Here is a 24,113-nt window from a genome sequence, read left to right as displayed (position 1 = left end):
CTGCACATTACTAAAGGGCCATAAGCTCAAATTTGTGGATTTCCTGTGGTATTCTGATCTTGACCATTCTCCTTATAACATTGGCACTTAAGAATATCATAATCAGTGAGAAAAAAGGAAATAAGACATCCCCTACCAGTCCCATTAGTTCAATTTTCCAGATTAAAAGACCAAAAAACATGCTACGTTCTGATGTTAAAAAGTCCGTTTTCCGATAGAAAAGAGATGCTGGAGAAGATAATGAATGTATTAATTCATATCTAGATAGATCGGCTCATTTGGCAAACAATTTATGGTATCAGCACATTAAAGAGGTGGGAGAGAGAACATCATAAGAAAGTAGCTATGTCTGTTCTTTAATACCATATGACATGAATGCGTCAGGGACATTTACTGCAAGAGAAATGTCTGCACATGATGCCAAATGTCTGTCATTTAGCAGCCTGCACTACAAGAGGCCAATTTGAAGGGAAGTGGACAATTCTAAGATGGCGATCAAGACAAACATTTCCCTATGAAGACACGTATGTAAAGACAAAGAACATGGAGAGTGGATTAGGATGGAAAAACAAGAAGATACACGTTGTTGATATGAAGATGATTCATTGTTCTGATATGACTTAAAAATCAGGAGAACCAGGATGTTGGGAAAGGACACAGCTGTGGGTGTATGAGCGTGTAGTAACTAGTACTGGATGGGAACATGGTTTATTATCATGCCGTGCACACTTATTGAAAAAAACAGGAATTGACAAGGTGAATGATGAATGCCTAGAATCATGAGCCAAGCATGTAAGACTATTAAGCTCGGTTGAGAACAAAGCAGGACCAATGCATATATCACAATTGAAGAATGCATCAACCTGCTTAAAACAAACGATGGAAAGGTATATGTTCGGGAAAAATAAAGGATGTGAAGAAATAATTGAAGTGTTATAGAATGTCGAGTAGGTTTATTTGATGTCCAATTGTGCTGGGACCTAAAGTTTCGAGATTACAGGGGCAGCTGCGTGGATAGTGGTTTCAGGTAAACCCTAAGCCATAAAACGTGTAAGATATCTTTGTACCACTGCCCTTCACACTATCCCCAAAAGTTATTTGATACATTCTAGATAAAATATATGATATTGTTATGAATATATTATTCATAAATAAAGGCATGAAAATCTTCATTCTTAAATGTATTCCCCATTAGTCCTGGTTGAACAGCCAACACGTGTTTCGACAGAAATGTCTTTCTCAAGGCTAGGCTCTCCTTTCAGTGCAATCATGTTATAAATTAATGGTAGATATACTCCTGAATTGCAAATGTAACTTCTGGTCAAAAGTCTCAAATTTGCAGATTTTCTAGAACCAAAATGTTTCCGGCTCTAATGCCCGTGTGGTATTCTGCAGTATTAGTCTAACATCTGGTTGGATCCCCCTATTTGCAGGATTGTTGTACCCACATTTCTTCTGGCACTAATGCCTGTGTGGCATCCTGTGAGGAATCACCTAAGAAGTCTGCATGCTGCACAGAAATAATTGAAGTACCAGGGATGAATGGATAAACAGCAGTTCTAATGGATCAATATTGGGCTTGTGGATCCAGAGCCTATGTGCAGTTGCCTAAGGATTGGGGAGGAGTGTGTTCCATTGTAAATGTACATGTCCCAGCACTAGTGATTCCCCAATGTGACCTCTATATTGAAGAGTTCCTGAAAATGTATGTATATAACAGAAGGACAAGATCACTTCATCTTCGTCGACTAAAAAGATAAATTTACTTCTCATCAAAGTCTCTAAGGGCTTAGGACAACATTCTGGATGAATACAAACTATTCATCAAAACTGCTATGATAATGACAACTATATTCATACAAGGACTTCAAATGGCAGTAAATGCCAAGTGGCTCCAGAATACAAGATGGGAATTGTTGCAGATGATCAATGTAACAATAAAAGTATTCAATGCAATAAAGGAAGAACTGAGAGCCATCAGGCTTATGACTCTCAAGAACAGCTATTTTCTGGATCTAACAGCAAGGAAAGGAGGCGTGTAAGCCAAGGTCAGACCTTCTTGCTGTACATTCACACCTGCTCATGATGGAGACAATGGGACGTTGACAGAAACAATTACAATGCTGACAAACTTGTATACAGAAATGGAAACTGATAAAACAGCAGTAGATGATGGCTTTTCATCACTGATTGGATGGATTCCATCTTGGTTGGAATTACCATTAGTAATGTTGGGATTCTGTCCCATTAGGATCATCTTGGGACTATGTCAGAAATCAGCCAAAAAAGCTAGTGGGATGAAAATAATGATTGACATTAACAAACATACTGGAGAACAGATGCAAACAGAAGAAGGTACTAGAACAAAGTTCTGTTATCCTCAGGATTAGAAAAAATATGTGGGATGATGGATATTTTGTGCACCAGCAGGAGATTGTCGATTGATGACCTGGAATGTGGATGAACATATAAAGAATGTGGGTCAGCTGGCGTGGGTGACAAAAATATGGGTTCCGAAGAAAAGAAAATATGATGAGATGATCGAAGAAGATGGAGCAGGACTTACAGAAGAGGAGGCAAATAGTCTGGTCGAGAATGCGACCAGAGGGGGGAATGTAGAGGAGCAAGTGGGTGCATCCTCCCTAGCCAACACCCCATCACTGCCACCCTATTGGAGTAACAGATAAGGTGCTACAATTGGGAACCCATGTACAAGTTTATGAGACATGTCCATACCACGTCGACTGTATGAGAAATGATATGAACTCAGGCAGCCATTCAGCAGATAACCTCACGTGGAAACAATAGAAGAAACTTACCAAGAGGGATGTTTCTTGCTGAGTTGTCGAAAATCTGCCATGAATAAAATTATGTGCAACATAAATGTACATTAAACAAAGTCTTATATCAGCAAAAGAATGTCTGAAAGAAGATATATGATCCTATGCTGAAACAATATGAAAATACTTAAGATTGACGATGTAACTGAAGTAGAAATAGAACCATATACCTTATGATGCAGTACTTATGAATACAAAGAAGAATTAAATGACCCCTTGGTCAAAAACTGTAAATACACTGAAATGCAAGGTATAAAGAATGCACAAAAGCTTGCTTATGACAGGTATATAATTCAACCTTTAGGACTAACATCAGAACAAGATGGACGACGGCTCATATAAATCCCCCCAGTTACCTCAAAATGCAAACCCAGAGTTTAATACAGAAAAATGATGAAGAAGTTACTTTTTTTGCAAAATCCATTTTGAGAGATGAAAAAAAGCATGAAGGGAGTTCGCGAGCAGACAATACGCAAGGACATATTTTCTAAAGATTAGGAGGTACACAAACATTTACTGATGCCAAATATTGGGTGATTAAAAGGCACAAAGTCAATATGGGATACAGCGAACCAGTCTCAAAAGAACAGAAGAAGAACTGCACCCAGCAAAAATGGAATGAAAAAAGGATAAAAACCCTGTTGATATGGACGAATTCATGGTCTTACAACACGTGATGAAGAGCTCGCAAACAAGGGTTATTCATTAGACCTGAAGCTAAGATAGCAGTGTACCTACACGCCTTTGGATGTCCCGAGGCTGTGCAGACTGACAAGGCCAACCTTCAAATAGAAGGCACTGGCATGAGGCCTACCAATGAAAGAGGATGGCCTAATTGGGAGACAAAGGAAGAACTGACGTATCTCCAACCAACTGGGTTTCGTTTCTATGTACGTGTTGCTAGCCAAACCGAATGTACAAGGTTGGATTTAGGTTACCAACCAATTAGAATAGCCTGCTATGCACTTTTACATACGTTACAAAGTATTATTCTGCTGCTACATTTTCTGCTATGACGAGTGCTGAACACCACGTGTTTAGAAATAGCTCAGGGTGTGTCTCACAGATAAGAAACCACTAATAATAGATTAACATGCACATTTTCTATAGGTAGAGATGATCTCCTAATCCAATCCCACCCCTTGATAGGTTTTTACTTTTTGCCAGGTAGGATGACATCATAAATGACACATCTATTATTATATGAGCTAAAAACGAATGATAAGACAGTGTGATCCTGCTTGAGACGAGTTGATGAGTGTATATTCGCCCTGCTTTACTTGTAGAGATTAAAGCAGTATTTTACCATCTTCTTTCAGTCTGTCTGGCTATTGGGTCCAAAGTATTTTGCATGGTAATTCCATCTAGCGCAACAAATGCTTCAAGGTGCTACAGCACATAAGCATCCTGTCCTTGAGTCTCCATGAGTAGGCCTCACAGCATCCTGAAGACCAGACCAGCTGAAGCTCCCTGTTCTGCCAAACATGTTGCACTGTGTTCACTGCCCATAGAACCAGAGAGAATATGCCGGTCTGTCTTTTGCACACCCCCCACCCCATTCTAAATATATCATCGGCACCTCAAACCAGCTTAATGCTGCATCGTGCCCTTGCTGAGCCCGTTATCTGCTAGGCTTGAATCAATTAACTGGTGGACACAGGACATGACTAGCCCTCGATCTGCTGCTTTACTGACCCGCACATTGAAGCAACCTGATCACCATTTCGATGACTGTCTCCCACCAGGACGCACTCTTGGAGTGTCACTCGTCGACACTTCCCAGCAGGTGCAACCTGACCCGGCCCGACCTGGAAGAGATCCTGGTGAATGCCCCCACATACATCGCTGAGAGCTCCCCTTCAAGCCACACAGAGTGAATACATTCACCCCTGGTCAATGCCTGCTTGCTGTTTGGGCCCATACAATCCACCGTACCTGAACTGAGCTCTGTCCGCTCACATCAATGTTCGAAACTGGGTTTGACACCGTCAATCCACCGAAGAACTGAAACAAGGTAATGTTGACCACTAACTGACCCCTTGGGCCCTAGAGACTGGTTACGCCCGTACTGCACCTTCTTTCACCCAAAGTCATATATCCTTTTTTGTGGTTGGTAATTTGCCTATCACCCCTGTATACACGTTTGGAGTGCTACTTTCTTCAGTCTGTTGCATTTTCTCTGTCTTTCCACAGGTGTGGATTCTGTACATTGTTTTAGTACTATTACAGATGGTTTGTTTGATTAAAGTATATATATATTTTTATAGAACCTTGATTGGATATTCCCTTTATTTTTGAACTGTGTTGTTTGGGTCGCAACTGGATCACATTCACACCTTTCTTAAGAGCATAGCCTTCCCTTGGCCCACGTTACTGCAAAAGGCAAAGGAGGTATATCTCTTAACTGTACCTGTTTTACCTTTATGACCTTTATGATTACATTGGCTCTTGGTTTGTAGAGGTATGAGGGCTGAGAGGGCATTTTTACCCCTACTCATCCTTGTACTCCTGAGCAGACTCTAATTTGTCACACCTTTTCATACTATATTAATCTCATTCATCATTGTTCCATAGTTATTGTACTGGTTGTCATAAAGTGGCGAAAGTGCTATATAGATCTCCATGAATGCAAATAAGAGTCAAAGTGGTCAGTATTGTAGGAATACTTGCTGCAGAGGAATTGTGCACTCCAGGTGCCAAGTGAGAGTGACATGAGATGGGGAGTAGAGCAGGTTTCTGCAGTAGGTGATGGGTATAGATTATGATTGTATTTATTGAGCGCAGACCTAGCTTCGAGGTATTCAACAATACTGATACATAATTGAGTGCTTTACAGAGGTTATAACAGAACAGATATACAGCGGGGGTTAGGATACAGAGTGGCACAAAGGAGGGGTTCAAGTGAGGGGAAAGTATAGATAAATGTGGTCTATAGCTGACTCATACTGTAGCGAACCTATCTCTCTCACCAATTTCGTGATCAAGTCACGATCACGATAGTTTAGCAGTCTGGCAATGATTGTGCAAGGTGGCGCCCTCAACTTCGGGAAGCAAAACCAGAGCTCGATGCACCCTTTCTACCAAAAACTCCACAGAGAATTGTGCATCACAGAATAGAGACTGTGTTAGGCCCCCCCAAATCCCCCTCACTGCTTATTTCAGGTATCCCAACTATCCTGACATTGTTTCAGTGCGAACAGGACTCTGAATTGTCACATTGTGTCCGTATCTCCAACAGTTCCTACTTGAAAGCCTGAAGATCATGGATATGTGCTCCCACCTTGGGCCTGATTCTGAGGTGCAAGAAGGAACACTTTACTTACAAACACCATATTCTGATGAAGAAAGAATGTGGTGCAGGGACATGAAAGATTTGGCTTTTGCATGCACCTGATTTATGACTTCACAACAGCCCTAGCAACCATCAGGAATGCAGGACAGCCACGTGGAGGGGATTCTCCTCTGTAAGGAACTCATGGTGGCAACAGTAAATACAGACACAAGTGATCACGTTCAAGGGTGTTTATTAAACTGTATAGGTAGGTTGGAAAATGCCTAATCTAAACCTAAATCTAAGATGGGAGCAAGCCTCGACCATCAAATAATAATAAGGCAGTCCTAGTGGCATGTTGTCAAATAAAAAGGCCTATATCATCAGAAAAACCTATTACCAACCCTTACAACTAAATACAAAAAGAGTGTGGGATAGGGTTCACAAGAAAGAAAGAAGTGTTCACAAATGATAAGTCAGGATGTGGTAGCCGAGGGTCTCACTTCCCCAATTTTTGAGCACAGGAAAAGGCGGGACTCCTGAGCAGTTCTGTTCTCCGTTATCAGGACCTTCGGTGGGTAAGCCTCTTTTCTACAAAAAGTCTCTGAAGACTTGATGTGTTCAAAATAACAAACAAAAAGCTCTTTTCTGTGGGTACGTTGGGTGAAGACTTTTCACCCCTGGATCCCCCTCTTCTGGGCTCAGACCCTTCTCGAATGTTTGCCTCCCTCTGTCTGTCATGACCCATAGAACTTGCCCTTTCTGGACCTCCTGGTCCTTATCGCGCCGGGGCTTGTATTCCTTGTTACTCCCAACATGGCCGCAACAAGCGACTTGCCTCACACCAGCTTTCACGTCGCACACGGCACGTCCTATAAATTGGCTACGCCCCCACGGCCCCGCGCGTCTCAACGCTATCATTAGGTAGTGACTTGACGTGTGTGTGCTGTTAAGCGAATCTTCTATCCAAGATCCTGGTTTCCTTCCTCCTTCCTTCTCCCTTTCCCTCTATTCGACTCCTGGAATCCCCATTCTTAGCGACCGCTACCTACTTTCCTGGACATCCTGGAACAGCGGCCTTCCCGGAACTCTGAACGCGCTCTGCAGCCGGACGAGACTCCAGCGAGTCTATACAAGACCCGATCCGTCCACAAGAGGAATCCTCCCGCGGAACAGAGAAAGAAGCGATCCCAGGTGAGACGGGGGGAGATTTACGACACCGTCGGGTTCACTGCGGCTTTTCCCCCGAAACAATTTCACCTGTGGCATTCACAAGTCTTCATGTCCTTTTAGACAATCCACTGTGGACATACCTCTACCGGGTTCACTCCTGTCAACACAATGTTCATTGGGGCATCATGCTTCACCCCTCTTTGCAGGCCTCCGTCGGGTTCACGTTTGCCAGCCTCCGTCTGGTTCTACTTCCTTCTACTTTCCCACTATGCGGGATTCACTTCCCTTAATTTTCTAATCTTTTGTCAGTCAAAGACTTTCAAGTGTACAGGGGATTTTGCTAGACCCCTGTATGATATGACATTTATAACACACCTATACAAAAGTGTTTCAAGGCGCGACGAGCCAAGGGAGGGGAAACAAAGGCAGGACAAGACAATGATCATACTAGGCCCAGTGACATTGAGATTGCTCAAGTGCAGGGGTGATGGAAGGGGAAAGGTGATGGGCGAAGGGGAGGAGGTGCATGTGCAAGACACTGTATAAAGATAAAAAAACAAGTAGTGCGACACAGGATCAAAACATTGAAAATAATAACCAGTGTGGCCAGCAGGTGGCAGTGCAAGGGTAAGTGCAGACAAATAGTGTCTTCTAAGTGCAGGTATGGAGACTGTAGGGTTGCAGATACACACCCAAGTACAGGATTGCCATGGATAAGTGCAGACAAAAAGTGTCTGATAAGTGCAGGTAAGGCGACTGTAGGGTTGCAGATACATACCCAAGTGCAGGATGGCCATGAGGCAGTGCAAGGGTGTAACTGGGAGGGCAGGGACCTGGGCCCGAGATTCAGAGGGTAGCCAAGTGACCAGTGCACTATCAGACATGAGATCAGCAAGGAAGAGGAATAGAGAAGGCAGAAGCAAAGAGTAAAGTCTTGAGTTGCTTCCGGAACCGGAGATGGTTCTGCTCAAGTTTTCAGAGAGGTGGGGAGGCCGTTCCAGAGGGAAGCAAAAGTGAGCTAAGTGTCATCCGCATAGCACTGGTAGTTGGTGCAGAAAGCAATAATGCGGTGGGCGAGAGGTGCCAGGTATTGGTTGAACAACCAGGGAGGAAACTTTAAACCCCTGGGGAACACCACAGGCGGAGAGAAATAGGGGAGAGGAAGGACCCAAGTTGGACCTGGGATGGTCGTCAGAGAGGAAAGAAGTCAGCCAGCCCAGAGCCTAATCAGTATTATCCAGGTTATCACAGAGCTGGTTGAGCAGGATGGCATGGTTGACCGTGTCAAAGGTGGACGAGAGATCAAGTAGGATGAGGACAGAGGTGACATTAGCATCAAGGTTAGAGAGCAGGTCTTCACTGATATTTAGGAGAGCAATTTCCGTGCTTCTGGCTGCTCTGAAGCTCGACTGATGGTCATGGAGAAAACCAACAGATTCAGTGTGAAGATTAAGCTGGGAGAGGGCCAGCTTTTCCAGGAGTTTGCCCAGGAAAGGAGTGTTGGAGATCGGGCGGTAATTAGCCGGAAGGGAGGGGTCGGCTGAGGGCTTCTCGAGAAGAAGGTGCACAAGAGAGTGCTTCAGGGTGGAAGGGAAGGTTCCAGTGGTGAACGGAAGGTTAGAGAAGTTGGCCAAGGCTGGGGCAAGGGTGTCAATGTGGTCCTTGATGGTTTTGGAAGAACAGGGAAGAACCTGTTTTGACAAGGTTTTCCTAGAGCGGACTTGTCTAGAAACATCTTCCGGGGTTAAGAGAGAAAAGGCAGAGAAAAGGTGGGTGGCTGCAGGGGGGCCGGAGGAAGAGGAGAGAGTAGCAGGAGAGGAAGAAACAGTGGACAGAATGTCCTTGGTTTTTGAGATGAAGTGAGAATCCAGAGCCGTACAGAGGGCCTGGGAGGGGACAGGAGAGGTAGTGACTGCGGCAGGATTGGCCAGCTCCTTGCAGATTTTAAAGTGTTTGGCCGAGTTGTTGGGTGCCGCAAAGAAGCAGCCTTGGATGTGCGCTCTCTTGTTGGTGAGGACAGTGAGTCGGTATTGCCTTTGGAGCAGGCGGCAGGCCAGTTTGTCAGAGGATGTACAAGACGCCAACTAGGTTTCTCTCAGCCACCCTGCACTTGCGTTTTAAGGGTGATGAGGTCTGAGTCGTACCAGGAGTTTCACTTGGCTTTAGGGTTCATGCGCATCCTCATGACAGGGGCAAGTACATTGAGTGTGTCAGAGATAGCAGAGTGGTGCATCAAACGGGCTGTGTCAGGGTGTGAGTCAGCCAGAGGTGCAGGATGGGGAGAGAAAGATTTGGCGAAAGCCTCAAATGACCCACACTTTATGGGTCGAATGAGAGGGTGGATGGCAGTGTGGGGGTTGGCTTGGCCTGAGAGGGGTAGAGAGAGAGGGGAGAGGGGAGGTCAAAGGAGATCAGAACATCAAGAGTGTGCCCTGCAGAATGAGTTGGGCCAGAGAGAGAGAGAGAGAGAGAGAGAGAGAGAGAGAGAGAGAGAGAGAGAGAGAGAGAAAGAGAGAGACCGACCTAGACCCATAGCGCCATAGCGGGACAAGAAGAATCAGGTGGATGTTGAAGTCTCCAAGGAGGAGGTTTGAGTGGTCGAGGCCAGGAGGGAGGAAGAGAGGTCCCTCAACTCAAAGAGTAAGGAGGTTATCTGGCCAGGTGACCGGTAGATGGTAGCCACTGTGAGAGAGTGGCCAGGAGAGAGAGAAAGCCTACAGTCCAGGCATTCAAAGGAGGCGTAGGGCTGCATAAGCATGATAGAGGCAGGGATCCACTCCGGGAAGATCAAGGCTACACCCCCACCAGAAATGTTGGATCTGGGCGCCGAGAGGATCTTGTAGCCATCAGGGAGAAGGGTGTCAAAGCTTGTGACAGAGCTGGCTGCGAACCATATCTCGGTGAGACCAAAGACATCAAGGTTGAGTTCTTCCAGGAGACGGCAGATGTCAGAGGAGTGTTTGACAGCTGAGCGAGAGTTAAGAGTGGCGTGGTGGAGAATGTTGCCATCCTTGAAAGACTTTGGGGAGGGGTACAAATCAGAAGTACTCCCTGCGTAGGTGTAGAAGGAGCCCGAGGGTGGGCAGAAGAGGTAGGAGGAGAGGGCAAGGTAGTCGAGGAGGAGAAAGAGGGTGCCATGATATATGGTAGGTTATTTATAACGCGCTTAATACCCAAAGGTTAAAAGGTTTCTAAGCGCGGACCCGGGGATCGAAACTGTGGTGCTCCGTGTCGTCTTGCTTCCAAGGGGAGCATGATGCCCCTGAGCTATCCACCGGCTGCCATAGAAGTGGCAGAGGGTGTAGACAAGGAAGCCGAAGGAGGGAGAGAAGGGACAGCGGGAGAGGAAATTGATAAGGCGTGGGAAACATCTATCAAAGAGGAGGAGGTTGGCCTGAGGGCCCTGGACCAAAATGGTGCCATTCAGGTAAACCTTAAGGATGACCTTAGAGGAGTGGAAGGAAGCCAGGAGGGCCTCCCACTGGGTGCCACCATTACTGGGAGAGGAAGAGAAAGGAGAGAGCACAGAGACCATATGAAGAGTCCATAGGTCTGGTGAAGGAATGACAAAGAGGTTGTCGGTGAGGGTCTGTCTGCAGGAAGTGCTGGTGTAGGTATCAGCGATAGGGAGGCCTGGGTTGGAGACTAGGATATCCTTTTTGAACTCCCTCCTACCAGACTTAGTGAAAAGGGTAGGATAGTCGATAGAAAAGCAGTTGGAGAAGATAGGAGAAACAGAGAGCACCATAGATTGTGAAGAGGAGGGATGGGAGGGGTGTGGGTGGGAAGTGGGCAGGGACACTGGGGGAGAACACAGGGGGCACAAGCAGGAGAGACGGGACGGGACAAGACAGGGGTAAAATAGATATCTAAACTAACTAGATGGAGAGCTCAGGAGAGTGCATGAAAGAACAAAGGGCAGTATGCAGAACAGCAACCAGGTTAGCCAGGCAACAAGAACCTGCGCAGTCAAAGAAGAGAACCTAGAGGAAGAAAAAGCACAGCAACACAAGAGAGATCAGAGTAGCAACAGAGTGGACGATGGAAGAGGACCTAGAGGGGAAAAAAAGCAAGGCAGAACAAAGAGCAGTACACAGTATAAAGAGCAAAAAAACAGATAGTTGATGAGGGACCTAGAGGAAGGAAAGAGAGGCAGAGACATTGAGCAAATACAGCAGTACAGAGACCATAGAGTGGGGAGAGCACAGCAGAAACAGAGCAAAACCGTGGGCAGAGAGGCAGCAGGGGGGAGGGTGAAGTGGGGTAAGCAGGGGTGCAAGAACTCTAAGTGGTGGGCGTGTAGGGAATTGCCGAGCAGGAGAGGAAGTGCGCAGGGCAAATGTGATCAACAGATTGTGAGGGAACATGCGGGCAAAGGACATGCGGTGCGCACACCAAGGAAGTGGGGTGTGAGGAACCAACGCAGTCGACCATCGCCTGGGAACCACGAACGAAGACGCACAGGAGGGAGGGAGAGAGGCACTGGAACATGCAATCAGGTATTGCAAGGGAATGTACAAGCAAACAATGTGTGCTACGAGCAACCAAGGAAGTGGGGTGCGAGGGGCCAGGGCAGTCGTGGGTCACGTGGAACCATGCGAAATGGGGGAACGCCAAGGAAGGAGAGGGGCGGATGCACATGCGCTCAAGGGAATGCGAGGGGCCACACAAGCCAGGGATGGGCAGAGCAACAGACAGGGATGGAAGGGGTGCTGCGGTAACGCGATCGAGGTTGCGATAAACCGTGCACATCAGGGACCACTTTGACCATTTCCTGACGGCTCTCCTAAGGCCTTCTGGTAACGGTAGTTTCAACAAAAAGGAGAATCAACCAGAGTCTCTCGGGTGAACACCCATGTGATGCCGAACCCCTCTGCAGCTTGTTTTCCCCTAAGGTGTTAACAGTTCTTTAAATTTTTCTATTTGCCACTTTCGTTCAGCACAGTTCGGTTTCTTATCGGTTCTCCCCACGACTCAACCAGCTGTGATGAACCACTTAGCTTTTCTTGTCTCTGGAGTCAAGCGTCTCTCCCTGTCCTGCTTTTCAGTGTGGGAGGTCTTTGTGTACCGTTGACATCTGCTGCAAAACACGCTGGCTATTGTTCGCAGTCTTATGTTTCCTTCCCCAGATGCTTTGTGGGTCTGAATCAGAAAGGGCAAGGTTGCTTCTTTCGCTGTCGCCCCTTCGGTTCTCACCGCCTTTCTCCTCCTCTTGAACTACCGCCCTGGGATAGCTGTCCTGTCTTGCGTTTTGCCTTACTCGTAGTGTGCTCTCGTGCTCCACCTTTTATCCATGTGGGGAAGGGAAAGGGCCGTCAGGTGTGTGTGATTCTGGTCAACTGCCTGACTTTGCCTGACCCTTGTGCTGGGACATGTCAGGTCAACGGCTCAGCTGTTAGTCCGTTGTCTTTTGTCGTGTGCAAAAATGTTTGTGTCGGAAAAGTGGGGGTGTAGAGTTTCTGAGTATCCTATGTGGTAGGATGGGGAAAAGGTGTTTTAAGAAGGGCGATACGGTGTCTCACTCGTCCGAGTCCCACTTCCACTCCCCCAGGAATCCCCATCCAGGTGATCCTCCCGCACTGATCCACCCCCAGGAACTGGATCCAATAGCGAGGGCCGTGTCCTGGCCACCTAGATGACAGTTCCCCGGGGACTAGTCAGGGAGACACTTTAGGTATCTCACACATCCCAGCAGCACTGGTATAGCACGACAAAAGTTCTTAGACTGCATCACCACTTTTCTAGCTTAATGAAAGTTTAAGAAAACGTTCTTAAACTAGAAAAGTGGCTGTCTATGTCACCGGGGCACATGTTTCCCCCCACACTGTGTGATTTTAGCAGCTTTTGCTGCTGGAACACACATCTCCCCTCCAATATTCCCACCCACCTCAGAATAATGGTGCTGGAAACTGGAGGGGAGAATGTCACATGTTTCCACACACGTTTTGTCAGGAGCTCCAAATCAGGCCCCTTGTCTTCCAGGTCACCCACATGCACCTCTACCTCTCTGTTGCGGCCACTTTCTTCATCAAGTTTAGACTGCAGAGCGCCAATGCTGGCCACTATGTCATCAAGTTTGGTATTGACCGAGGCAAACCCTGCTTGTATCGTTGTCATAAAGGGATACGTGGTGGCGCCACCCATGGGACCACCCCTCAAGAGCCTGCATCTCAGGGGCCTCTCTGCCAGGAGTCCATCGGGCCCCTGATTCTTCCCGTTTCTTCGGTTGTAATTACTGGTGAACAGAAAAAGAGTGCTGCTGTGCCCTCGGAATGGAAGGCCCTTTGTAGGTTATTGTATGGTAGTATATCCACTCCATTTAATGACCGCAGTTCGCAAGGGACACTCCTTCCATAGATATTCCAGTAAGTGCGCAGTCAAGCTGTGCCCACAATGTGACTCCAAATGGGCAAAAAGATTACAACACCTCCCGGGGTCCCCAGGCACTCGCCTAGTGAGCCTGATTAATGGCCGCAGCCCTCTGGGGATCGTGCCACAGCCAGTAAAGACCACAGCATGCACAGCCTACTTGGTCAGCTTCAGCCCTCAATGGAGCCGCGCAGAGCCCCCTCACGTGACTGCCAGTCTCCATAGTGTGTAGGATGTAAACGCTCTGTGTGGCGGCAGCAGCAGCGGCCTCCGCTGTACGTCACAGTGTCCCTCGCAGGTGAGACACTGCCCAATCAAGCACTGTGTTTGCCACAATGGTAATGGCGGCCACCACTCAGAAATGTAGCATGCATGCCCCCGCTGCCGCACTTCGCTCGGCAAGCGGGGCAGAATATCAGGCAAGCCCGCCTTCAGGGATGATCACAGTAATGGAAGCTCGCGACCTACGAGCTTAACAAATATGCAGCCGCAATCAGTGCAGCGCGCCCCCCAGAAGCTGTTCTCCTGGCGCAACATCAGGGTGCCCACGCTCGGCCGTAGAGACAGCAGGGGAGGCCGGGCTTCCCCACACCTCGCTGGCTGCCATCGCCCAAAACATCGCTCCAGGGCGCAAAGAAGCTGAAAATCGGAAATGTGATAGCTGCACCCCAAAGCAGTCAAATGCTGGCCTCCACATTTTGCTTCACAGATCAGAAGGATACTTTCTAGACTGATGCTGAGCCGTAAGCTCAAGCAGTCATTGCTGCTGGTGCTCAGCAGCCCCCCACCCACTTTGGCCCGCTCCACCCCTTCTTAAACTGCTGCCCATATGTATTTAATGTCCTGCTTACCATTTACTCTACTTAACATTCCCTGTAACATTTAATTTCACTTGACAATAATTAGCTATACACATAACTTGATATGCATATATATTTACATACAACATAAACATGTAAGGCACTATGTCACAATGGGGTGACTGCTGCAGCCATTCACCCCTTTACAGTACATTGAGTTCATGGGCGCTGGCTCTGCGTGAGTGGGTGCAGGGCTGCTCATGATAAAAACGATGGGTGATGGCTGACAGCAGGCTCTCACCTGTTTCTTGGTGACACGTAATGGGGCCTCTTCATTCCTCAGGTGGCCCCCAAATGGCTCATGGTGGGGCCCTTTCCTGCTTCATTCTTCGAGGTGGCCCCCTCGGAAATGTGGGGCCACCAGTGTTCACGTTGCTGCCTGCTCTCTCTTGAAGGTTCTGGGTGGGCCTCTGTGTGTGTTGGGACCCATCCACATTTACTGCACAGCCTGTGTCTCTTTTTCTAGTCCTGGGCAAACACCTGCACAAGTGGTGGTCTGCCCATGCTTCAATGCCGCACCTGCGGTATTCATATTACTCTCGGTGAGCCCCACTGGCTGGGGGCCCACCTGACATCACTGCCACACCTGCGGCATGTATGCTATACTCTGCGTGGGCACGCTGTGCCATTTTTACTTCTGGCAGCATCTGCATTGTCATGTAGATGCTGCCATGTTGCTGTGGCCATCTTGTGATTGGCAGCGTCCCCATGGCAATGGGGACGCTGTCGTCTTCACCGCCAGCCAAAGGAGCAGCCAGGGACTTCCTCCACCCCTCCCTACTCCCGGGTTGGGCAGACTTTACCGCTCTCTCTATCGCTTCACTTCGCTGGCAGCAGCGTGCATACGCAGCTGGGAGGACTTCATGGAAGGCCCTGCCTCGCTGGCCACAAGGCGGGTCTTTGGCGGCATGGCCGGGCATCCCTGTCTGGGCCGTGCCCCACACGTGGTCAAGGCCCAGGCAGCCCCTGACATGCTGCCTGGGCCACATATGTCTGTGGACCCGTCCAATCTGGCCCCCTGGCATAGCAGCTAGGCCCCTGCGGATTAGTCCCAGTGGTCGATCCCCACCTGCCGCCTGGCACCATTTGATGGATTAAGGCCGTTGGCTGGCCGCTCGAGCCAACAGCCCCCTAGGTAAGTCTCTCTCTATCCCGCTCTTCTCCAACTGTCTTATTTAGCTGTCTTTTTTTTTCTAAATCCCTCTGGATTCTTTTTTCTATCCTCTGCCCAACAGCCCATTCTTGGGCAGGGGAGTTATTTTCTATTGTTCCTTTTTTCTTCCTTTCTTTAAACATTTTAAACCGAAGCACAAACACACACAAGACATCTAAATAAATAGACACACTACACATTTAATAAAACCTTTATTGCCCTAGTGTCTGTGTCTTTCTAAGTATGCCCTCATGGGACAAGCATGAAGCTGCACTAGTCATGGGGCCATGGGCTACACACGAAACACTAGAAATCCACAGTATTATGTTTTGCATCACTATGGAATTATGCGGGCAGTCACTGTGGAGACACTGCTGGTGGCGATGGCAACATTACCAGTGGACACTGCCATTTTAGAGTTGAAGGAAGAGGAAATAGATGTTCATGAAGAAATGATGGATGCTGGCTAAAATGGTTAACTAGGTCTCTTCAACAATGTCAAAGGCTGATTAGGCTCTTGCACAGCTGGAGAGATGAAACGTTTTGGTTTGAAGAATTTAAAAAAAGTGAAGTCAAGGAGCAGGACCTGAAGGGGCTAATTCGTGGATTATTTTCGCCTGAAAAAAAAACGGGTTTTGTGCACCATTCTGCCCGCAAATCCCTGTTTAACAAATGGGGATTTGCGGGCAGAATGGCGCACAAATCCCGTTTTTTTCGGCTCATATAATCCATGAATTACCCCCCAAGTCTTTTCCAAGGGATTTTGTTAGACTGGTGCTACTTTGACCTACACCAACACGTTATCGAATCTAAAGTTCTAGATCCAAGTCATTTAGCTAAGGTGTTCGCTTGGTACATATAGAATCAAAGGAAACAATTAAGGAATCCTTTGAAGCCGAGCAGCTGGGTCCAAGGGAGGGATTGCCAAACTACAGAGATACTTTAAACACATCTCAGCAATCAACACCCACCTGACCGGTGGTAACCAAGAGGCCAATTTTCTCCATCTAAACAGGGGTTATATTTTCAATGGACTCAGAGGAATGATTTGGGGCGGCCAATCACCTAGAAAAAAGCCCTGAGATTCTGCTTGCATACGATGACAGGAAACCGCCCATGCAAAGCCAATTTAGGCTTCTATATCCCAGTGATAGCATGGGTTAGGTGTGGGGTGGACTGCCCCCTAGTCCCATTGAGAAGGCTAGAGGAGGGCCCCAGCCTCTGTGCCCGGGGATGCCCAATGTACTTACTACATTTATTTCAAAAAAGGTAGCAGGCGCTCCTTTCCAGAAAGAACATGGCATGATAACCTGCTCACTGTACCTTTCACAGACGGGAAAACCCATTTGCATATCAGTCTTTGTCCAGTCCAGCACCGAAATGCTATGGCAATTCCTCTCTGAAAAAGAGTACCAACAGCAACCCCAGACACATGTTACTTACTACATTTAGCATTGAATTGACACAGAGGCTAGAAACGCCATGGAAGTTTCTTAATGGCCTGAGCTGACCAGATACTTCCTAGCCAGTTTCACTGGCCAAAAGGTTCAGTAACCCAGAGGAAAGGTGCCTCATAGCAGAGGTGACAATAGAAGGAAGTGCGTCCTAGCCAAATCAGGAAGGTGGTAGTTTGCCATTACCTTGACGCTTGGATGCATTTTAGAGGTGATTTACTTTGCTGGGGTGGTACTCACTAAGGCTAGCCATGGCCTGCAACTCAGAGTAGTGATGGGGTAAACTCTAGAGCACAGAGCGGAAACTCCACCAAATACACCAAATACAGACTCTGCAATCACCTACTCCTTCTGGGAAAGAATCCAAGTCAGGGGAGGGGGAGACTAGCTTTTGCACCGGAGGACCCGATTTGAGCTGGAAGCAGTAGGTTGGCCAAGAAGGAAATTCTTCCATCGATCACAGTGAGAAAGCACAGCCCTGGAAGACCGTCCCTATGATGCACTATTTGGACGTGGAGGATGATCTATACTGCAGTCAGCAAGAGGCTGCTTGTATCTCAAAACATATAACCAGAAAAAAGGAATAGGAACAACATAAGGGGACTCACAGTCACAGCAAAGCAACAGACAAGAAAGGAGGAAGACGAGTTTCGGATGAAATGAGAGAGAACCAGGAAACCGATTGGACAACCAGCATAAGAGTAAGAGCAGCGGTCGAAGTGCGCGGGAATGGTGCTCCTCTACTTTTTACTATTAAGTTTGACTGTTCCTATACATTTATTTTAAAAGAAACCATTCTGGAATGGTTTCATTTTAAAATAAAAGTGTAGGAAGAAGTTGAAACTTGCACGGAACGTTTCATTGAACAGTAGGGGCATATGTGTGAGGGTTTGTATTGTGCGTGGGAGGGGGTGTGGTGATGGGCATTGTAAGAAGCGGGGGCCGGCCAGTTGGGAACATAGTTCCGCTACTTCTTTTCTACACTTCGACCACTGAGTAAGAGTTCAAGTAAAAGAGCCAGGGAACTGGAATGAGAACCCGCAATAACAGTAAAATAGAGCGAGAGAGATGGATTTCTGAAATGGGCAATAGAACCAGGAATGTGACCAGATGAGACAGAGATGGGAAGCGTATAGAGAAATGGAAACAGGTGGGAAAGAGAGATTTGGCTAACAGGCTGAAGAAAGGGAAAAACAACCAGCACCAGGGGTGTTGCTAGGTCTGGAAAAGATTCGGGGCTACGTTAATGCCAGGACTCGGGGCTAGCTAGAGCTTTGGTTGTAGCCCCTGAGCTTCTATCCGGGGCTACAACCAAATGAGCTGGGGCTATAGCCCCCTCATCCCCCCTCTAGCAACGCCTCTGACCAGCACATGCTTGGAAAGCACAGCACCAATGAATGTAGGGCTCTCAGGTCTCAACAAAAACAAAGTGGGCTGATCTCTGACATGCAATGGGAGGTGATGTCACAGGAAGTGAACATATCCTAGAGTGAAATATGCAATGTTCATTTTGTTTGTCTCACTCAATTGAAGAAATTTCACAGGGCAAATAAGCATTTGCTAAGAGAACATATCTTCGTATAACATTGCTGGCTAAGTATAAAAGGTATCACCTTTTATATGTAAGAATATGTAACAAAACATGTCCTGAATATCAGAATGTCAGTGTGAGTCATTTTACGGTCTCCTAATGAGAGACGTGTGTGTTATTGTGGCTAAATGCCTGTACTTACAACCGCACAGCCTGGATTTGAATCCCAGCTGTAGCATGGTTTACTGCAAGTGGGTTGACCCTTTTTTTTAAATCATTTAAAAACATAGATGGGGCAGGTGGCAGCGTTCGCCCTCTGAATAAAAGTGGACAGATGCCGTCCACTCACGAGTTCCCTCAGCTTTTGCCCTCAGTGAATGAGTAGCAGAGGTGAGAACTTGGGTAACAGTCAGGAGTTCAACGAAAAGAGGGAGAAACCTGATAGCCCACATACTGAAAGTCACTGGGAGGCTGACAGACCAGCACAGGGGGCATGAAGGAACTTGGTGTTTATAACGGTACACAGGAAAAATAACGCTGCAAAAATGAATTATGAAGTAACTAAGGAAGAAAAAAAACGAAGCGGAGGAATGAAGTGCAGAGCTTTCTATGCATAGTGTATTTTAGGGAGCAGAGGCAGAACACTGTTACAAGGAACCAGAAGCATCAGGAGGCCATCCTGCAGTGGAGAATTAGCTGGATGAGTTCTCTTGGGGAACCCCTTGCATTAAGTGGCTCTGGTGGGACAACACCAAGAGGTCGGCCAAGGTCTCTGAAGAATGCCTGCCTGACAAAGCCAGCCGGTTGGTGAAGGTCTCTGAAGAATGCCTGCCTGACAAAGCCAACAGGTAGTTAAAGTTTTCTGAAGAATGCCTGCCTGACAAAGCCAACAGGTTGGTGAATGGCTTTAAATAATGCCTACATGACAAAGCCAAGAGGTTGGTGAATATCTCTGAGGAATGCTTAGCCAAGAGGTTGTTGAAGGTCTCTAAAGAATGCTTGCCTGACAAGGCAAAGCAGTTGGTGAAAGTCTCTGAAGAATGCCTGCCTGACAAAGCCTAAAGGTTGGTGAAGGTCTCTAAAGAATGCTTGCCTGACAAAGACAAGAGGTTGGTGAAGGTCTCTGAAGAATGCTTGCCTGACAAAGCCAAGAGTTTGGTGAAGGTCTCTGAAGAATGCTTGCCTGACAAGGCCGAGAAGTTGGTGGAAGTGTCTGAAGAATGCCTGCTTGACACAGCCAAGAGGTTGGTGAAGGTATCTGAAGAATTCCTGCCTGACAAAGCCAATAGGTTGGTGAAGGTCTCTGAAGAATTCCTGCCTGACAAAGCCAACAGGTTGGTGAAGATCTCTGAAGAATGCTTCGCCAAGAGATTGTTGAAGGTCTCTGAAGAATGCTTGCCTGACAAAGCCAAGAGGTTGGTGAAGGTCTCTAAAGAATGCTGGCGAAGGTCTCTGAAGAATGCCTGCTTGACAAAGCCATGAGGCTGGTGAATGTCTCTGAAAATTGCTTGGCTGCCAAATCCACGAGGCTGGTGAATGTCTCTGAAGAATACTTGATTGGGGAAAGCCTCTGAGCCACACTTCCTTGATAAAGCCTCCAGTTTTGTGAGAGCTCTTAGGAAGCAGGGATGGGACAAACTCAAGAAATGGAAAAACCACTAAGAGACTCTCCTCTGTCTAATGACCTAACCTTTGATGTGACATAACTTGCAGTAAAGGGAAACAAAGTAAAAAAGTAAAAAGAGGGTGCATTTCAGCTCTGGGGTGTGAGCAACATCCTAGCCGACTCAAGCTTTGCTCCCCTTGTCTAGCAAATTGCGCACAGGGCAACTCAGTAAAATATATCCATATTACTGATAGTTGCCCATTTCAAGTTCTTTCTCACTTTATCTCTCTCCTTAGGATGATTGCTTAGACTAACAATGCCATTTATTTGCCCGTGTTTGTAATTTTCACATTCACCAGGCATAGGAAGAATGGGGCTTTTGGAATAGCAGCATTAGGAAGTGATCTGAAGATTACGAGAGCTTGCAAATAATTGACTTTGTTAGCCTAACTAAGGTATTATATTGCCTTTTTTTTTAGCGACACGTTTAATATTCCTCTTGGCTATCACGGTACAAGAAAACGTGACTCTCTCTAGCTCTCCCTATATATATTTTTATATATATATATATATATATATATATATATATATATATATATATATATATATATATATATATATATATATATATATATATATATATATATATATATATAATGAAAATACCTCCAGCAGTTTAGGTTGTGCACCTTTTCAAAAACGTACCATTTTCCCTAGGGGAAAACTAATGCAAAACTGTAAAAAAACCATGCATTTTTTAAGAACTTTTGAACCAATGGATGAATTTGTAACAAAGTTTACACTTGTTTGCCCCCGGCCTCAAAAATGTTGCAGAATATGTCATAATGATGTGCTCAATTGAATCAAAACCTTCACTTAAAAATGTCTGTTAGTTGTCCTTAATCAATGAATGTCCACCCATGTGTTGTCCCTAGACGCCCCCTCTACAACCCTGGACATGTGTTGTCCCTAGACATGTCCCCATTTGCTCCCCTCCACAACCTGGTCAGAATGTCAATGGAACTCACAGCATTGTAAGAAGCTCGGTGCTTCCCGTTAATTCTGATTTCTTATCTTTTATGATCAAAAGAGCATTGCCCCTCCCTGTATATGAATACATAAATAATAAATGCACTGGCCACAGAAGTTCAGAAAGTCAACGGGTCCTACTTTTCAACGTAACTACAGGGCAACAACAACTGTTGCCCTTTGAAATATATGTACAGTATGGATACACAGGGTGCTGTGGCGTTGTGTGTGTGAGCGAGATATGTGAATGCATTTGGTGTGCCTGCTTTGTTTTGGGTTAGAGGAGGTGTTTGCTGACAGTTCTGCTGTGGCCTGTCTGTGATGTATTGTTGGTTATTTTGTGGTGCTTTTCTGGTGGTCTTGTGTTCTTTTGTGTATGGATCCCAGCGGCCCCGGGACGTCATATTCCATATGCCTGACCCTGGGTTTTAGAGTGCATAGTACCAGAGCTGGTAAACTGCCCCGTGTCATATGCGAGTGGGTCACCCACTCCTGCTCTGGTTAGTATTTTCGTAATTACATTTAGTCTTTTCCATTAAAAAATGCAAGGCTACAATTCTCAAAATGCATATAAAAAGCAAGACGAGATGAACTATGTGCACATGACCTGGGCAAACTTCACTTCGCGAGAGCGGCTTTGCCTGTGTTGCTGAACTGCCTGCTAATCCCAGAAGAAGAGCGAGGAGTCCACAGAGAGGGAGCAGGCGTCCTGCGGACTGTCCCAGATCCCACTGGGATGCCACTTCTGCCTGTCTGCCCTGACGCACATCAGGCAGTACATGGCATCCGTGCGGCTCTATGACCTGGCAATCTTACCCACCACACAATCAGCCAACCTCCCGTACAGGCGAAAGAAAAACAACTCCATCCCACAAATCGCTCTGCATCAACCCAACCGCACCTCACTATCCGCCATTGAAAGACAATGCCAGCATCCATCAACAACACTCAACCCAACAATCCTATCATACCCAATACGCTGACTCCGCTCCACAGGCTCCATTCCACAGTACACCAACCTCACAATGCACCAACTCAGTCCCATTTCAACATCCAACAAACTTAACCACAATTCCACCCTAAAGTGCCCAACATACCAACCTGCCCCATTATCCAGCAGCCTCACCATTCATGCCAGTAATATGAACCACACCATGACACCAACTCAAATGTACCCCCACCATGCAATCTGCCAAAACTGCACCACTCCACAATTGACAACCTCCAGTCTCCCAATCGCACCCCTCCAGACAGTCAACCAAACCCAAACCACCACCTAAAACCGCCTTCTCATACTTTAACAATCCGGGCCCTGCTCTCTTACCTCACCATCCACCACCTCTTTCCCACAGCCCATCAACTAAATGGCATCCCTGTGCTGTGCGTGAATTAAGACTGGTGGCAAGCATTGTACTGGGGTGAGGGCGGATGGTATGCTCTGTACGCAGTTTAGCACCTAAGCATACCTGGGTTAAGACCTACCACAGGTGCTGCACTGCAAACAGATTAGGGCCGGGTGTCAGCACACACCTGGTAAAGTACAGATTGTGGGCGCACTACGAGGAGTATGGCTGGTGCTGGGGAGCCCTGTCTGGGATTGGAATGTTAGCAGGTGACGTTGTGCCTGCTTTGGGATGTACTGCAAAGAATGCACCTGGCTAGGCATGCGTGAGTACTGAACTCATGGTGGGTATTGTGCCTGGGTAAAAAGGCGCGGGACCTCTACCTCCCCCTGAGGTAACAATCAGGGCGGGGGCGGCTGGGGCAGTGTGACTGGCGGAGGAAGGAAAGCGCGGGGAGGAACGCGGCTGCACCGGGACCTGCAGTAACTAAGCACTGTCTCTGGAGTAAGAGGGCGGCGGGAACTGTACCTGGGGTATGGCCGGCGGTGGTCTCAACTCGCAGCCGGTGGCGCATGGAGCTGGGCCCTTCAGAATCCGCCTCTGGCCCCCTTACCCCTCGTCCGCCCTTCAAATGTAAGGAGGCGGAGGTGACGCGGCCAAAAATAACGCCTGCCGTCCTTCGCCAGCCCGGTCCTAAAAGCCCCCTCTCCTCTTACATACAAAATAGGGTCGTCCAGCGCCGCTGGAAGGAGACAGGAGCCATGAGCGCCCAGGACCGGCCGAACCTCTGTGCCGGGCAATCTCCCGCGAGCAGCATATACCCTCTGCTGGCTAAGGCGCACAGCTGCACCGTCCCGCCAGAGTCCTCTCTGTGGCGCACACACAGCAATATTCTGTTACTGTATAGGGGCTGTACAATGGGAACAACAGAAGTAAACACAAAGCTGATTTCAAGAATTCGTGAAGGAAAATATACATCACATTATTTGCTGGTGTCAGCCAGGGGACGCGCCAAGGGAGGCCTGGGGGGACGCATCACCCAGGCCACCCCAGCCCCCGTCTCCCCCATACTCCGTAGCTAAGAGCAGATGGGGAGCCCCCACCAGACTGGCCGACATGGCGGAGGGGGGCGTGGGGTGGAACCCAAGGTGCGAAAAGGGCAAGATGGGGAAAGACGCTTAGCCCATCCCACAAAGGGTGCTTATAAGCACAGAACAGGCAGGCCAACACCCTGTAACCTTCAGGACAGGCAGGGAGGAAAAAGGATTCCCTCCACTCACCACGGTTCGGGCATTTCTGTTGTGTAACTCTTGTAAAAGTTTCCGGTTTATGTTGGTGCCATTGCTTAGAAGTGCTAGGGAGAGTGGCCCCCTCTCACGACCTTTCCCCTCCCCCTAATGTGGCTCTGGGCGCTCCCAGCACCCTGCTAACCCCTCCCCATGGGGACCACAAATACCAGAATGCAATGGGGACACGTGGGTTGT

At 47.5% G+C, this 24,113-nt stretch overlaps 1 protein-coding gene across 1 annotated transcript in view; it reads right to left on the bottom strand.

The window, feature by feature from the left end:
- PRR33 (proline rich 33) overlaps positions 1 to 23,250 on the bottom strand; it is a 92,923-nt gene extending 69,673 nt beyond the window's left edge. Inside the window, exon 1 of the mRNA XM_069623944.1 lies at positions 23,158 to 23,250. The gene's annotated coding sequence lies outside the window, so the exon portion shown is untranslated. The remainder of the gene's footprint in view (positions 1 to 23,157) is intronic.
- Between the last annotated feature and the right edge of the window lie 863 nt (positions 23,251 to 24,113).

The sequence above is a fragment of the Ambystoma mexicanum genome, chromosome 11, assembly GCF_040938575.1.
Source record: "Ambystoma mexicanum isolate Mex_15411 chromosome 11, UKY_AmexF1_1, whole genome shotgun sequence".
Taxonomy (NCBI): Eukaryota; Metazoa; Chordata; class Amphibia; order Caudata; family Ambystomatidae; genus Ambystoma; species Ambystoma mexicanum.
This window is presented reverse-complemented; position numbering and strand designations above follow the sequence as displayed.